Source organism: Chroicocephalus ridibundus, chromosome 2 (genome assembly GCF_963924245.1).
Source record: "Chroicocephalus ridibundus chromosome 2, bChrRid1.1, whole genome shotgun sequence".
Taxonomy (NCBI): Eukaryota; Metazoa; Chordata; class Aves; order Charadriiformes; family Laridae; genus Chroicocephalus; species Chroicocephalus ridibundus.
Window position 1 is genome coordinate 44,085,391 of NC_086285.1, and position 14,363 is coordinate 44,099,753.

The following is a 14,363-nucleotide window of genomic DNA, read 5'->3' on the forward strand; positions in this document are numbered from 1 at the left end:
AGTTTTGATTAATTGCTGGTAAATCTTATAATTCTAGTGGGGATGCTAGATTTTGGGTTTCAGAGGTTCTTTCTGTAAAACAAACTAAACATATCATTGCTTTCACAGAGTAAGATACTTCAGCAGGAACACTTCCAGGAGACATTTAACAGCCTATGAAAACAACTGAACACTAATGCTTGGATCAGGAAAGCAATTGTCTTGTTCTCCCCTCCAGTTGAGCAGAAGGCTTAATACACTGCCTTGTTAGACTGGGATGGGTGGAAAATCAATACTCACACGCCAAAAACCAGAGCTGTCTGGCAACTGCAATTACTGCCAGGGTACAGGTTCCACATGATTTCTTCAAAGTGATTGGTAGCAACACTTTTGCTTATCTTGAATTGTGTAATGTCCTGGTGAACTTTGAAGTCAGTTATTGTTTTTCTTCTTTCCTTACAGAACATGCCTCCTCTATTCCTTTCTTTCTTGTCCTCAAGGCTCACACAATTTTAAGAAGATTACAGGACCCAACTTCATAAGGCCATTTTTATTTCCTGAGGAGGAAGGACAATCCCTTGGCAAATATGGAACAAGTGGATCAGAAAGATGACATACAGAAATGGCAGCTATTGTTAAAAGATAATATAGCATAAAAGCAAACTGCGTTAAGAAACTGCCTGGAATGTTCCAATTCAGTTTTTCAGAAAACTGAAATAATCATATCTGCCCTTAAGCCATTTGCCTCGGGACAGCTGCATAGATCAAGCAAGTGAGTATTTAGGGACACTTTTCAAAGCCTGCATCTGTGAAGCGTAGACCACTGGGTACTGTAAGTCACAGGCATGAGGTAAATAAAGTCTGACCCTGCTTAAGAGGGAACAGAAGAATCTAAAGATGACAGCTGCTAAAGGTAGGCAGTGTTTACCCTGCTGTTGGACTTTTTAAAGCAATGATGTCAGAGCTCTTTGCCAAGTAGTCCAGAAAGGTGCCTTAACATGAAAAAGAATCAATACAACCACATAAAGATGGCTTAGAGTACCTGATTGATAACTTTATCCCATTTCTACTGGAAGAAGTGATCTCTGGGCCACGACATGGCACAAGCAGGGAAAGTTTGCTCCTATAGGCCAAAAACATAGCCAATTCAAAGCCAAGCACAGTAAGTCAGTAAAAGTGTCCCTTCCTCTCCCCATACCTGAATGTAATTGCTGAAGTAGTTTCTTTTCTACCTGAGCTTCAGACTGGAAATTCAATATAAATCTTAAATAAAACACCATTTAATTCCTATACACCTTAATAGTTTTGCACGTTTCCCCATGGACATTTTTGTCATCATTCATCACCATCATCATTTGTGCAAGAAAAGAATCCACCCTCTCCTAATTTCAATTGTTTTTTTCCTCAAAGATGGGTAACACTAATACTAACATTCCAGGAATGAGCCAAATTCTAATAAAATAGTAAAATAAATACATTTTTTAGAAGTCCTTTGTTGAGTTTTTGCTGTAAATGCTGAAAGAAAAAGGCCCCCAATTATACAAATTAACTTCTAAATATATTTGAGGAATGTTAGGCAAAAACAGGAACGCATTTCTCTTTCTCTGGTAATATTAATAGTAAAATGACCTAGGTGTGCCACTATACAACCCAAATATCGGGTTCTTCCTCACCAATACCAACACAAGAGGAAACCTAAAACTTGACAGTGACACATATAATGTCTGGTAGTCCAGAAATCAATAAAAGCAGTGACCTGCTTTCAAATGAAAAGCAGGAAGAATCGCTCCCAAAGGCCCAAAAGTCTATATGGCCTTCTGACTAACCACCAAAATACAGGAAAAATGTAGAAACTTCATACATGACTACAGAACAGACAGAACTAAAAAAACACTTGTTTTAAGCAAATATCATTCAAGTTTATATACACCACAACTTGGGGTTTTTTTACCGCAGAAGTCAGAAGTTGTCAGTGTGAAGTAAATGGTAGAGGAGAGAGAAACTGAAGGAAAAAAATGCTAAGCAGAGTTCATGGCAAAACCACCTTGCCAGAACAGCACAGCGCTTACAGAATTACAGTAGTCCTCTGAATGATAGTGTGTGAAAAGCGAGGAGGAAAAAGGGTATTTCTGATGCACATCAAACACAGTAAAAGCTGAAGTGAGACCACACAGCTCTCTTGCATTTCTGAAACAGGATATGAATTTAAGTCTGCAGAAATGGAACTTCTGTGTGCAAGGTCACCCTGCTCTGGCAGGGGGGTTGGACTAGGTGATCTCCAGAGGTCCCTTCCAACCCTATGATTCTATGATGCTATGTCTTCTTCAGAGGAGGGCCCTGCAGAGGCTTCCTAGAAAAATTGTTGTTTTACAGAAGGACAGCTTCTAACTCCAATGAGTTAGAAGTATGTTAGTGCTTGCTGCTCTCCCTTCACTGCAGACTCCAGCTCCTCCCTGTGTCAGACTGAATGCACCTCTAAAAAAAACACCTATTCTGACAATATATTCAACATTTCTCAGGGTTTATTGCCAATTTCCAGAGACTAATTGCTGTTTTGAACTGTGAGGAATATACTGTATCCAAACTGTGCCTGGAATGAAAAACTATCTTTTTTTCCTCTCTCTCCTCTCCCTATTTCAGCAGATTTTCTCTCTTGTTAATGCAAGTATCTTTTGTGGAAGATTTTTCCTTCACAACAAAACCAAAAGCATATCTTGGTTTCCAGCGTGATTGTTACACATCAACACTGATTCTGACTTCATATTTGACATTAGCATTGCTTTTTAAAGCAAATTTGATAGTTTCTCAGCAGTAGCATCACATTTCTTTAATGCTTATTGACAGGTAGGTCAGAAGCCAGTGACTTTTTTTTAATGACTGTATTCTTTTGTTCTCTTTGCAGTACCCACAAGGACTTGAATGACAGAAAGTTCATTTTTCTCCGACTGAACATCTGATTAGAGTAGCCCATGCTTTACCCCCCTTTGGGAGACATGCTGTCAGCCAGCAAAGCCATGGTGGTCGTGGTAACTGTCACTGCATATCCAACAGCTGCTCCGTTACACATTCCCTAACCTGGCAAGGACCGACCTGCTGAGATTCTGCCGCTTTCCCCAAACCTGGCTCTGTGCTGCCATAGCCCCGTACCTCCAGCAGGCAGGCTGGCGAGCAGCTCTGACTGCAGCTGCTTCTCACCATCCTAGTGTGGGTTCACCACCAGCAGGAGGTCTCCCTAAGGTGCCTTCTGTGGCCTCGACTCTGGAGACTGATTGTCACCCCTGTCAAGAAACCAGAGCTCCTCAGCTGGAAGCCTGCAGGGGCCTAAACAGGTTAGTACTCAGAATTTGCAGACGGTGGTACACTGTGGGGTTTTTGCTATACCAATGGAATGAAATTCTGAGGAAAAAATTATGTTGAAGAGGACATTTTGAATCTTCAGGTTCAAAGCAGAACATGGCTGGCTGAATAGAAAGTCAATAAAATGACCAACATATGTTCCCCTGATATATATAAAAAAAAATAAATTATGTCTGTGCAGCTGTCATGTTCTAGCTGAGCTTTAGCTCAGGTAGAACTTGGGCTATGCAAGACAGAATTCAATACAAATTGTGTTCAATAGATGGATGTCCTAATCACCATGGGGACAGTCATTTTGGTTTAATGCTAAGTTGTTCAAAATGATCTTTTAATTACATAAAGCTAAGTACCACAATAATTTCTTTGGGACAATCCTTTATCTTTGTTGAAGACGCGATAAGAAGACAATTGGAGCTTAAGCTGCCACCACAACCGGTTACACACTCCTAGAGGTCCTTTGCTTGCACTTATGCCAGATGGTCCTGGTTGGGATTATATTCTAAGTCTCATACATATGAGTAGCTGTATCTTCCACAATGAAATCTACAACTGAAATCAATGTGAGACATTCTTAAACATCATACTAATCTAGAAGCTTAAAGATACAGTACACTGCTTCAATTTTTTTTAATTAACATATATTCCTGCTTGTGTAAACCATACATGAGCTTAAAAAAAATTAAATTCAAAATTTCCCCTAATTTTTTGACTAACAAGACTTAATTTCAAGTCAATTCAAAGAATATGAGAGCTGAATTACAAAGGTATTTATTTACTTTCAGTTACAGTATTAATAGCTACCATCACCATTGTAAAAGTGCAAATGCATCTCAAAATTTCAAAATGGTAGCATCCATGCATACGCAGTCTATTAAAGACTTGACATTCCAGGTCAGGGATTGCTTTTTATGGTAAAAAGGAAGTTAACACGTAAATGGCTAAGCAAGAAGCAGATGAATATGATGGGACTGTAAAAGTGCACCTGCAAAAACTCCAGTTCAGCCACATACCTGGTTTGCATTGGTGCATCGGTCAATACTGGTACAGATCAGGTGCCACTCATCTTACAGTCTGCCACTTTATATTTAAAAAAGTAAACAAAATCTGTCATGCAGAACAAGGGATGGCACGAAAGACAATTAATATGAAAAATTTGGAGATGAACTGTGGTAAAAACTGAATGATATTAATGAACTGGAGGATACTGGATGACAGCATAACTGGCATACCAATGGGTTCAAAATTGGAACCATAACAACAATACCATTTGCCAGAGATGGTAGATAAAGGTTTGCAACATAATGCTGCTTCTCCAGCTAAAATTGACAAGAAGCGATCCTTATGCAAGGCCAAGATGTCACACTTCTAATAGAGAGCAAAAGAATAACAAGTATTTTTCTATGCATGAAATAGCAATGGAAGAAAAGATCTAACATTAAGATACTATACTTACAGTATATATTTCTGGGATGAAAAATCAAGAAGTATAACGAGAAGGTGTAAGAGGCACTTGTTAAGAACGCAATAAAAACACACTAAAACAAATAAATTGCATTTCTCTAAAGGTGCTATGATTTCTCCAGCTAACTTGGCTGCCTCCATTTGTCTAGGATTTCGTAGCTGAGGAATTTGCATACCAAGCTATGCAAATTTCCACATCTTAAAACCTTTTCTAAACAGGGAGAAAGGACCTTCAGAACAAAGAACTTTTATTTCTATAGATGCTAGCAACGGTATATAGCATGGCCAAGAGAAAAAGTTATTCTGAAATTCCAAATGCAATGTTTTTTTAGAACACAGGGGTTAAAATCTTGCTGTTACTCATAATCTGTCATTCCATATCAGAAAATGATGAAATTCAGACTTCAGCTTCCCCTTTCTACGGCTTATCCCAGCATGGGAATTGATTCATCACACTCTGCAATCAACTTTTTGGTACTTAACTGAATACAAATTATGATACTGAAGGAGATTTACATGTTTGTGTCATAGAACACAATGCTCAGGAAAAAAAAAGTTGATTTATCCTCTGGGGTGGGTTCAGTTACGTTTCCAAATTCCCATTCAAAGTAAAACATAGAAAGATTAGGAGGATGGGTATTTTAATTGTTTTCTATGCTTTTCTACTTCTCTGTGTTAATTTATGTAATTGTTATTTTTTAAACAACAATTTCCTGTTTGTTTCAAGCCTTTGACTTACCAGAAGTATCAAATTTGCTCTCCCATCATTCTGTTGTAGAGGTTCTGGGAAATCTCAGAGATGTTATGAACCTTACTGAAAGTTTAGAGCACTGACTATTCTTTTCTCTAAAATGTGAATTAGTCACTGAAATTGAATAAAAGGTGTTATAAAAAGTGGGCTAAAAAAACTCCAAGAAACAATGAATTCGAAATGGCCTGCCCAAAAATCCCTGCTTTTCTGAGTTGATTAACACTTAGCCCTCGTTATGTAAAAACATGACAGCAAGTTAAACTTTAGTTACACTTTCTTTTACACATCACTGTACAATCACGTCTTCTTTGGTGCTATGATCCTTCCTAATTCTATAGGAGAGGCTGGAAAGATAATTAAATACCTAGATATATCATACATATACTATATTCACATATATCACATATGTATGATGATAACAGATATGCAGTACATGTGTTCACACCAAATATGTAATTCGTAATATCTTCTTGTTCCCTTTGCTCCTATTCAATTATGCCTGTTATGTTGTTTCAGTTGTTTATATAGAGATTTTTGGAACAGATATGCAGATAATGCCTGAAGAAACAGACCCCAATCCCTGATGCTGATGTTAATAATGCACAATGATCAGACTAATGCCAGAGATAGACAGGCAAATAATATAAATATTTATGTAAAATCTGTAATAGCAAACTGCAGATTGTTAGGAAAAGTCAAGAAATATAAACACTTATTCAATTGAAAAGCAAAGAGATTGACTATGAAATCCTGAATCATAGTATCTGTATTCAACTCCCAGTTTCAGCTTGCCCTAACTTAAAATTGTTACCATTGTCACAAAAATTTCAGAACTGTCTAGCACTTCCAAGATCTTACAAGATTTGTTTTACTAACTTTGCCAAGGGTTTCCATTGAGTGTCCATTTTTGTATCCAGCTTCATTACATCACATATCCTCATATACTTTTCAGTTGTGAATAAAGGTTGAACACTGGTTGTAAAGCAAAGGAGATAGTTAAATAAATACTTTGCAGCAAAGAATTTGAATGTAGAAGGTGTCAGGCTCTTATGACCTTCTAAACACAACTGGAATCAATGGGATAAATCTTCTGAGTTTTCATTTGGATTCAATCTATTACAACATGTCACATTAATCAGACTGAAAAATATCTCAGTATTCTACAGATGATACTATGGTTTGCCACATCAACAGCAACTAACCTGTGCTGTATGAAGGCATGGACTCCGGCTGTGATGAGCACAAAATCGTTTATTGCTTCTCAAGCCTTGGCCTTTATATCCAAGCTCTAAAACTTTCCATGCACCTGCTAGGCAAGTAAACACGTATTTCAGATCACTAACCCAGTCGCCTTATTCAGCTCCCACCAAGATAAGCACGTGAAGCTGTTCTCTTGTTCCATGTTTATACTGAACCAGTTCCTCTTTGTTTCATCCATATCGATATCTGCGTTCCTGTGTGCTCTGCTCACTGTGTCCTTGGCCGTACGCAGGCCTCTGCTCATAGATCTGCCACACTATCCCTTGCTGTACCTCCACCAACTAACCATCAGAACTGGAGTTGCATAAAATCTGTATTACTTAAGGATGCACATATCCCAGTAAGGTAGATAACAAGGATCATACCAGAATTTTATTGCCAGGAAATACATGTCAAGAACTGAGTTTTCAAATCAGTTCTCCCTTCCCTGCATTCAGTGCTCCCATAACACTGAAATTAATGTCAGTAGATGAAGGTACAGCAGCCACAAAACGATACTCAGCAACATAAAAGAGATGACAAAGAGAGACGGGGATAACAATCACATTTGTTTGCAGCTACAATGGGAATTTACTTCTCAGCTTAAAAATATGTGACACGATATTTTCACTGCCTTCGACAATAAGACTCCTGTACTTAGAAACAGGCAAGTGCTTTACTGCACAACATAGGTAAGATACTAGGAACTAAGAAGCTGATTTCCAAAGTAAGACTTTTTCCCCTTACTGAACTTCCAATTACGGAGTTTTATGACTGCTGATACTACCTCTTGATGATATCCGTATCTCAGTAAGTAAAATCACAGAATCAGTGCTGGTCAGTTGAGGCTCCTTAGCAGAGTTGTGTTAAATTTAAAGTCAGATTGAATTTTCCAGACTGCTGAATACAGAGAAGCTAAGTGTTCAGCATTATTATTGTTGCATCACTCTCATACACCTAAAAACTAAATGGGGGGAAAAAGCTTCTCTAAAAAAAACATGTTTTGATTATATCTGTCATGGTAGGAAAAGCATCTTCCTTTACACACATCCTGTTTATCAGTCTTTAAGTGTCAAGTTTGAATTTGAAACGAGTGAAAGTGTAGTGAATATATTTAATTATTATAAGTTTTAAGGAACATAAATCCCAGCATCTCAAATTGTTTTTTATATTTTATGGAGAAGGAGACAAACAACCACAGATTCTCAACAATGTAAACTAAGGAGGTATGCAAATATAACAGCATAGATAATTATATAACACTATCCTACTGTAAATTTGGGTACAGATAGCTATGAGCATTTACTATAAACTAAATATTGAGAGTCTGATGCATGAAAAAAGAAGCCATCTGCTGACAGAAGGAATTTTTTAGACAGTATCAGGATCACATTCAGCAATGACATTTTCTTCTCACTCGTTTCTGCACCCTTCTTTACATACATTAATAAGCAGCTTTTGTTTAATCACCTTTGTCTTCTGCCCTGATGATTCATATCTTACTATTTCCAAGACACCAATCCAAAATGCAAAAGTATGGATAGTATTTAGGCCTAACTTCCTAAACTATGAGTAGTGTTATGATCTTATGTCATCTCAATGGACTATAAATTGAGGAGCCTAATCTTCATATCTCTACTCTACCACTGGTGCTCTTCCACAAAGTCAGGCAAACTGCTTAAGCTCTTTGTATTGTTGTTTCCCTAACTATAAGGCTTTTTTAGGTTTAGAGATTAAAAAAAAGCAACTGCTACAGTTGAACTTCAACGCAGAATGGTGATCCTACATTACAGGGTAGTGCATCCTATAAGAAGCAAACATTTCCAGAACTAAAGAAACAGATAATGATTCTTAAGAAAATCAACCAGCAGTTAAGAGGATTTGTGTCTCTAAAAAGGGATTTACTATGTAAAAAGAGTATGTACAAACAAGACTAGTGCTCAAACAGGACTGACTCTGTTTCTTTTTCTATACTTGTAGTAACTTCTGACACCAGGGATGGAGCTGTAACACCTGTCTACATTAAGGAATGGATTGGAAAGTACCTTAGAACTTCAGAGCTTGCCTCCACAGAGACATTTCTACTGTGCCACAAAAAAACCAAACAAATTAAAACCAGACCAGAGAGTGATTAGGAGATGGCCAGGCTAGTACTAATGGTAAGACAGGGGAATGGCTTCAGTGCCAGCTTACACACATAGAGGACTGCATGACACAGTGATTCCTGTAGCCTAGAAGCCATACTGAACATTGAACAATTTCCTTTTAAACATTTATGATCAGGGACTAGCCCTTCTCTGTATCTCATTTAAAAAATGGGAAAGGATAAAGCAAGAGAACGACTAAGTAGCTTTTTAAAGAAAATCATAACTAGAAAGAAAACTTGTGACTGCATGCAGAGCCAGAAGGAGGGAAAACAAAAATCCAAAGCTTCAATAATTGCTGAAATAAATTTCCAAATAAAACTCCAATGCAAGTGAGAGTCACACTATGTGAAGGTATTCAGACAAGAAAACATTCTGGCAATAGCCTGAAAAATAATAGTTCTTGTAAACAGTGTAAATCAAATGATGAAACTTTATAGACTGGTTTGTTTGGTGGTGGACTTTCCCTTCCCTTTACAATACTGAAATACTGTTATGTGAAAATTCCGATGCCGGTCCAGTCATCCAGTTTATAACTTTGGGGTCCATCTGAATCTGTTGAGGTAAAAGAGGAACTTTTAAGGAAACAAAATCCAGTGAAAGACAGTGCTGCTGTGTGCGGACTTTGGAAAAGGAAAGGAACCAAAGTGTTTTTCACTCTGCCAATCAGATCTAGTAGTGACTGGCAAATGTAATTATTATTTGATGCAATTTTTCTACTTGAGCAGATGGCCAGCTCCCTAGATAATACTTTGGTGATGTCTTGCTACAAAGACAACAAACAAATTATGGTAGTCACCCTGATCAGATGCTTCCAACTCCCCTGAATCAGGAGTGGAAAGGCCTGGCCCACGAAGGGAAAGGTTTCAACCTTGGTAAAGTGGTAAGAGACAGGCCACAGGACTTGACATCAGCACTGACACCACAGAGCTTGCCACATAGTGACACGCCAGCTGCAGTTCTTCTACAGCAAGAGAGAGGCCAAGGCAACACAGCACTAGTGCTCGCACTGTGAAGATACTGCAGAAGTCTAACGTCAGTTATGTTAGATTAATAAGACAGGACAGAAATAGTTCAACATGCCTAGTGCTTCCTCTTCCTATAATAGCAGATTCTGCTGTAGAGAACCCCGATCCTTAAACCTTTAGAAAACAGACATATGGATAGGTTTAATTTTATATGGGGGAATAAATATAAAATGTTGCAACTTGCACAATAAAAATATACTACAAACTCTTCCTTCATCTTCCTCGCTCTTCTGGGAGACATGTCTCCACTCAGGGAAAATCTCAGATGGCAATTGGAAATAAGGCCTTGAACAACTTTACAGTGGCTTCAGTGAAAGTATGCTCCCTTAAGAAGAGAAGGAAATGTTTCTTTGATTCTAAATGTTAATTGTTATTTAAAGCTCCCCCACATCTCTCACCTATGAGTGAATGTATTTCACATGGGTAAGCTTAGCAAAGAATCACAGCCTTTTACTGGAAGCTGTATTTCATAAAACAAGATCAAAAATGTCAACAGCAAACATGTTGAAGAGGTGCCATTTGAAAATATTCCTTTGAACTCATTCGACCAAGGCTATTGTTTGGAGTTTAAAAAAAAAATAAAATCACAACCGTGGGCAGACAGATAGGCTCTCTTTATCTGGTATGAACAAGGTGCAGAGAGTTGTGCGATAGATAATTAATCTCCATTTCTATCTATTGTTTCATTGTTAACACTGTCTTGGTTGAAGTGTGAAAATATGTTCACACTTTTGAAAACGGGCGATTAACTAATCAAATGACAATATGAATCTTAGAAACACAGAAATGACTGCAATCCAATGCTACTTATGATTATATTTTTAATTTCATAAGGAAAACATTACCTCAAGCAGCCTTCAACACTACAAGGGAAGTTATCAGATGCTCCCCACTGTAATAATCAATGCAGAAATTGTGATCACCATCACCAGTGTATTTTCACTAGAGCACCCTGTATTTTACCCTCAGGGAACTAATTGCAGGGAACATTTTCCTTGTATAGACTGTAACAGAGAGATGACATAAGCAGCACTGAATAACCAGGGGCAGATACTAGTAAGCAGTAGCCACTGTCCCACATCAATGCCCCAGGAGATGTCCCAATTAAGCAAGTTTCTGGGTAAGTACGTCAGTTAAACAAAGTATCAAAGTGCTACACAGCAAAAGCCCACTCATTTCAGCACAACTTCACAGGGCTGTAGAACTTGTGCAAGATTTGTATTAAAAAAGATTTGACTAAACAGAAATCACATATTCCAGATGTCATTTCAAAACTGTCTCCTGGGATAAGACACAAGTTAAAGCTCATGTGTAAGGGAGACGCACTTTGCACTTTTTTTTCTTTCTTTTCTTTTTTTTTTTTTTTTTTTTTTTTTTTTTTTTTACTTTTTTAAATGAAACCATTCTCTTACGCCCCTGGATACTCCTACAGGTAGAGTCCACATAACAGGGACTTACACATGAATGAAGTAAATCTATCTTTTCTCTTGCTACAGGTTGATGATCTAATTTACATTTAGACTGCACAGACGGCATGCAGAACATGTATTTACAAAGTGTTTAGCTTTTTTATCTGTGCTACTAAAATTGTTGACACGGCTCTTAATACTTCACATCTCTAACACAGTAACCTCCTTTCTGGTCATGAAAATTGCTCTCCTTATATTCATTCAAACTGCTATAAGAAAATAATTTTCCTGTGTCACTGAGTCAACCACTGTACCACCTCTTAGGATTACCGCACTGACTCCAAAGTGAGACATAAGCTATTTATCTCAATTTAAAGCCCTTTGTGGACAGTTTCTGTCTTACATATGCCATTCCTGCTCCACATGCTGCCAGTCTCATGTACTTATCTGTCAGGATAGCACTTTCTCTGGTACTTTCTCATTTCCAATATTTCCTAATAGCCCCTGATAGCACGAGACCATTATCAGACACACATCTGCATATTCCCTCATTCAAAAACTATTTCTGCCCCTCAACTCTCCAGAACAAAGTTGTTCTATCCATTTTTTTCCTTTGTATTTGTTTTTATTTCCCCAAGATGTCTCCTACTCCTTTGCAATTCTTAGCATTCTTCATTCTTGTCTGTCACACATGAAAATAAGACTTGCAGAAAAATCCTGTTTCTGCTTTCCAGACCTGTTACTGGAAGAAGCAGCAGGAGAGGACAACTTCCCCAAGTTACAAAGCTGTTGGATTTTTCTTTTCATATTTACTGTCTTCATCAAAGAACAGAAATACTACTTCAAAGCAAAGTTCTGTCTAGCCTAGTATCCTGTCCCTGAAAACAGTCAAATTAGCACAATACACAGAGCTGACATTTAAATTCAAAGATCTTAATCTCAAATAACAGAAATCTTCACAGTTCTGATTTTGCAGGGCATATATAAATACCAGTAGACAACAGCTTAAGAGCAGCAAAAATGACTAACTTTATTTATTTATTTCAACTTACTGTTGCAATTGCACATTCTCCTTTTTGGTTCTCATGCTGAAAGCTCCTTTTGGCATCTTGTGTTTTCGTGTATTTCCTCATTGCATATATGTAATAATTTTTCATAGATTGGCTGGTATCTTTCTTTTTTTAACATCTTTTTGCATTCATTGCAGAAGTGGCATAGTCCATAAAATCCTTAATAAGACAAATACAAATAAATTGATATGTTGCATTTTCACAGCCCTCTTCAAGTAAAATTCTCAAATCAGTGTATAAACGTTAACTGAAGTGGTAAAGTTACAGAAAACTATTGTAATATCCACATTTTACTCTAAGCAATGAGATCAAACTTGTAGATAAAAAAAAGAAGGCATAAAGACACTTAATGCTCTATAACAGAAATGCTCTAGATCAGTAAGGCCAAAAGCACCCGAGTGGAAGATTTTGCATACATCACGCTCTACTAATTTCTGTGAACGTATCAGCACGAAGAACTTGGCTCTTAATGTGGCCTCAACTTGAAACAATCCATTTTCAAAAAAAGGGACTGAATTTTCACATGTGGAAAATAACATAAAACTGGGAAAAAATGTGAACTCCAAACCAATGCCTTTACTTTAATGAAAATTAAAGTTAAGAATAAATAGCATGGTAATTGTGATCAAAATTCTTCCTGATTTTTTTTCTAAACTGCTTATTGTTATCTTCCAGAGGCATATAAGGTCTATATGGTATTTGGGGAAGACTCCTGGAATTCCCACTTTCCTGAGAATGTAATGTTCAAAAGTTTCTTTCCGCTGAACAGGATGTAACAATGTTGGATAACAGAGAAATACTATATTTAGAAAAATTTTTGCACTCTTGTTCGTGTAAGTGGCTACTGCATAAACCAACTAATTTTCCATATCACCTGTCAGTCTAAAATGTTGAAGAGGCTGGTAGGAAAAGAGAGCAGGCTTTTTCAAAACTCTGGATTGTATTTGTTAGAACAAGTCCTGACTTCCGCCTCTTACTACATCTCCTTGGTTTTAATTTCTCTGAATTTCTAGGGAATCATGTTCTCAGGTTTTTGAAAGTATGGTACTTTCTCACAAGCGTTTTTTATTCCTTGTTTTGTTTCTGGAAGTGATCAGCCTTTCCTCATGCCACTAAAAACTAAAGAAAGACTGGTCAGATAAACATACGAGAGACTCATAAATAAAGTCTCTGCCGTTAAAGTATACTTCACATATGTCTCAATGCTTACTTACACAGGCAGACCAAAAGGCCACACAGACAAATCAGTCATTTTTAACAGTATCAAACTTTTAGTGATACTATCCATAAAAAGCATGTTGTATTCTTTCTATAGACCTCCTCATTTGTATAAAAGTTTTTCATAGGCACCTACAGTGTTCTTCAAATTTTGTCTTAAACCCTGAATCTTTTTAATAAGCTAGCTAAGCAGCTGCTAGCCCATATTCATTCCTCTACAGTACATCAAAAGCATCTGTTTGACCTTTTGATTGCTAGCATTTATTATGCAATGTTTTACATGGCAAGGTCCTTTTCTTATGTATGGAGTGCCTGAAAAAATGACAGGACATCAACAGAACATAAAATGGAGGTACTCGACAACCTTTATCACAGAATCACAGAATGGCAGGGGTTGGAAGGGACCTTTGGAGATCATCTAATCCAAGCCCCACAAATATGGGTAAAAAATGTAAGAGGTAGAAAAATGAGGTATGGAGTAAACCAACAGCCGCATTTTGCTAGGCTGACTACCATGCCAACAGGAATTTCTGTAACAGCATTTTGCCCGAATTTCTGGTGGGACACTGAATTTCCCAATTCCTCCATCACCTGAACATCTGTCACAGGAATGTGGTCCCAGAGACATACGGAAACAGGACAGAGGGCCTCTCACCCATACACTGGGAAGCCCTTTTTAAACAAACCAACTTATCAATAAAAATGGC

The 14,363-nt window shown here is 37.5% G+C and overlaps 1 long non-coding RNA gene across 1 annotated transcript in view; it reads right to left on the reverse strand.

Moving 5' to 3' along the window:
- LOC134510622 (uncharacterized) overlaps positions 1-14,363 on the reverse strand; it is a 72,673-nt gene that overhangs the window by 57,665 nt on the left and 645 nt on the right. The window contains exon 2 of the long non-coding RNA XR_010069674.1: positions 12,421-12,597. This is a non-coding gene — a long non-coding RNA (uncharacterized LOC134510622). The remainder of the gene's footprint in view (positions 1-12,420; positions 12,598-14,363) is intronic.